This window comes from Scardinius erythrophthalmus (genome assembly GCF_964197995.2).
Source record: "Scardinius erythrophthalmus genome assembly, chromosome: 15".
In the NCBI taxonomy this organism is placed as follows: domain Eukaryota; kingdom Metazoa; phylum Chordata; class Actinopteri; order Cypriniformes; family Leuciscidae; genus Scardinius; species Scardinius erythrophthalmus.
The window spans coordinates 19792138-19796451 of NC_138235.1; positions in this window are offsets into that span (position 1 = coordinate 19792138).

The window sequence follows — 4314 nt, forward strand, 5'->3', positions numbered from 1 at the left end:
GAGTAGGATGTAATTGCCAAAACTGTGCTGCCAAGATGTAACAAAAGATCTCGCGACATTACAAAATCCCACGATAGGTTAGATTATCTCACGAGATGTTAACGCGTTCTCCCCATAGACTCGGGAACATTGAAGTTTGAACAACCACGAGGAGAGGGGGAATTGAGGCTCGTGTTTTATCCATCCATATTATTAGAAATCTACTGTTGGGTATGTACATTTTGTATTATTAGATTCACGTGCTAGAGTTTTACTTGTTTGACATTAATGAACCGAAAGAAATGATGCCCACATTGTCAACTGAAATTGGCTAACGTTAACTGAGTTTGGCTAAAATTAGCTAGTAGGCTAAAAGTTACTTTGAACTTATACAACGGTAAACCATAGTATAAAGTATGTTTAATGATACAGTCAAAGTTATTACTCTAAATTATTAATGTAGCCTTTTGAGAGTCTCTTTCAGAAAGTAAATTATCTGAAGTAGAATGAAATGTTTAGCTGGATTTGAACATGTATGTTTTCTGCTTTAAAAATATTTTGTAATTTTAGAATTGCTTTACATGTCTATTCAGGGGACATCACAGCCCACCTATAGTATCTTTATCAGAAATGTCCTGTTCACTTTCTCACTTACACACCTAGTTAAGGGTCTTTCTCAAGGGCACCACAGTGGTATTGAAGAGGCAGGGGACAAATGCTGTTCCCCCCGCCCCCCCAACTGATCTAACACCAATTTAAAGCAGAACATCTTTTATACAATAAAATAAAATGTAATGCATGTTGATTACCTTTTTCTAATGTTTCATTCATGATTCATTCATCTTGTTCCATGTTTTTTTTTATTATTTAGCTGAAGACCATAAAAATATTTTGAAAATAAGTGCATGTCATTTAACTCAAATTTTTAATTTTCATTTATTTAAAAAATAAATATATTCTCTTCCCTTAGATGCTGTAAAGAGGTGGAGCCCAAATGCTACAGACACTGAAATTGATGCAGCAATGGCAGGACACCTGAAACACACTCCAGGAAGAGCTGGTGGTGGTGGATACAATAAATGAGCCAACCAATGTGTTTAAGGGATAGTTCACCCAAAAATGAAAATTGTCATCATTTACTCAACCTCATGTTTCAAACCTGTATACCTTTCTATGCTAAACACAAAGATGTTTGGAAGAATGTTTGTAACCAAGCAGATGTCGCTTCCCATTAACTACCATAATCATTTTTTCTCCAATAATGGTAGTCAATGGTTGCTCTATTTGCTTGGTTACAAACATTCTTCAAAATATCTTCTTGTGTTCAGCAGAAGACAGAAACTCATACAGGTTAGGAACATGAGGGTGAGTAAATGACAGAATTTTTGGGTGAACTATCCCAATATAATAATTCAGTATTTTGCAATTGGTATTTTAGTTTGGTTAACAAATCGAGAGCTTAGAATTATAAGGTTCTATCTCCGTTTAGTGTAGTTTATTGGGCATCAAAGTTTTTAAACTCGGTTTATGTTTTGTGAGATGGAACCTTTTTATTTTATTAATAACTACTAACAAAATATATATTTTTTTACAAAAATAGCACCACACAGGCATTAATAAACACCTAATGGATCAGATTGTCAAAAACTCAATTTCAACCAAAAGTGGAGATAGAACCTTACAATTCTAAGCTCACGAAATGTTAAACATTGAAAAAAAATAAAGAGAAATTTTGGTTGTTCAAGATCAATAAAATGTTGTGCTAAATCGGAACATGCTTCTTTTTTGCTTATTTTCACAAATAATGTGTTCTTGTTTGTGATGTACACATGATTAAAACGTTTTATTGACGTTCAGGTCTGACTGGACCAATTTTGGACCTTTTTAGAACCTTTGTCAAGATGTGTAAACTTCAAGACTTGATTGTCCTTCACGATGTTACACAATAGGTGTGTGATTATTTTAAATGCATGTTTATATATACACTTACATTATGCAGCAACACATTTAAACACACAGATGACGACGCATTTAGACGTCCAGGGACGCGCAGAAAAGACATGGAATTCACGGCCAGACGACGTCAAAGACGTCGGTTCAACTTTCATTTTGGAACTATTTTTCAACCATGGTCTTTTCAACGGTCATTAAACGTCCAAATGTTTGCTGGGTAGTCAGCAACAGCCATGGCAGTATCATTTTTTAGCACAACTTTTTTAAACAACTTGCTTTTAACGATCGTTGCACACAACTTGAAAAAAGAAATGGCTGTATCGTGTTCAGTAGATGAGGTAGCGGCCAACTATAAACGATCAGTCTATAATCCCACCCATTTCAAAGCGGTCCTAAACTGCAGTGCAAACCGAGCCGAGTATGTGCCATATGAAAAATAAATGGAAAAGTGCACTACATGCTGAGTGACTTCATCTTTCTTCATCGTATAAGACACTTGTTTGTTCGCACTGAGTTAACAGTTCTGATCGTTCTTGTTTCATTTAATTTATTTTCAAGATCTAATGTGAATTATCCATTGTCGCTTTCAGTAGCCTACGGCTATGAAGGTCATGCAAAATGATATTCAAACTCACGTTAAGTTCTTGTGACATTAAAGATGGCACATAATCATTACTTGCAATTATCATTGTCATACTTTGCATGTTGTTGTACTAGCACGACGTTGCAGAAATAGAAACCATTTCCTAAACAGAATGCATATCACTTAAAGTTCATTTTTAAAACCCTATTCATTTTAATACTGTTGAATGTAATCTCAAAATTAAAATCACTTTTTCATACTATTCATTTAGACTCAATAGCATTTAAATGCTCACCATATATCAGTATCCATAATATGAAAATCATTAGCCATAATTTGTGCCACTTGTGTTTGCCAAATTTAATATGGGTGCATCCCATTTCCTGTTTTTTGAAGTAACTTCTCCACATTTACACTGTTTTTTTTTTTCTCTATCTCTCATCAATAATCCTGTTTCACTTGTAATCACATTATGTAAATAAAATGGGTTACGGCCACAGTTTCAAGTTGACTTGTTTTAAGTTTTGCTGAAAAAATAGCAAACAATATCTTCTCCTCCTATTTGTCCAATCAAAGCAAACTCATCTTTTTATAAAACAGAGAATGCTGTGACACATCTCCGAGAAACGCTCTTTCACAATTTCAAAACCTTTGAGTCGTTTGAATGAGGCATCACACCCATGCACCATCAATCTCTTTTAGCAGTCCCTCGTTGTTTTCTTTCTTCCATTTTTCAGTGTCTTTGCGCCTTGTTTTAGCACTATGTTATAGCACTTAACCTACCCTATTTCTTCTCATCCATTTTTGGTCGTTTTCTGTTCTCACCATGTCATTTGCAGCCATTATTGCTATCAGTCATCCTTCCCCCACAGGTTTCCTCTCTTTACCTCTCATTTCTGCTCCTCAATGCTCCATCACCTTCTCTTCATCCCGTACAGCCCGTAATTCGTACTTCTCTATCTGAGATTTCAGGTTCCTCCCAAAACCCAATGTCAAAAGATGTCAAAAAAATGTCAAAAAAATATCCTATTCAGGGGGTGAACCTGTCAAGAAGTTTACAAAAGTCTTACAGTGAAATTTACAATTACAAGAAACTTGTAAAATGTTCACGGTTTGTTTACCTTTTTTAAAATGTATTTTCTTATAGGTAACACTTGATTTCAATAATCCAATTTATAGACATTCTACTATAAGTAACTTTGCAACTACATGTCAACTATCGGTCATTAGAGAATTAGACTGTCTGCTTAAAATCTGCAAACTCTTTATTTTGAAAATTCAACTTTGCCATCACTGGAATAAATTAAATTTTAAGACAAAACAGAAAACAGTTCAGAATTTCACAATGTTACTTTTTACTGTACTTTGTAACAAATAAATGCAGCCTTGATTAATTAATTGATTGGGATTTTGTAAATAAAAGTACACATATCTGAAACCTATAAAGTGAACCCTTATCACATTTAGTGGACATAATTAACATCTTGTGTACACAAGAGAGGGGAAAATAGATATATAATAGCAAATGACATCAGAAATGACATCAGCATTAGTCTAATCCTGGTGGGTTTTACAACACCATGAAGGATTGATTTCATTAGCATTTGTATGGTGCAACATTTTCACATTATAATTCACAAACTGACAATTATAATGCAAACACATTTGCTACATATAAGATGATACGGGTGATCAAATGAATCCAAGCAGAACATGCAGCTAATTTCCTGGCTTATAAAAGCACAGCAGGATATTTCACATCTAACAGGTTTAATCAGCTGAGATTCAAATAATGTGTG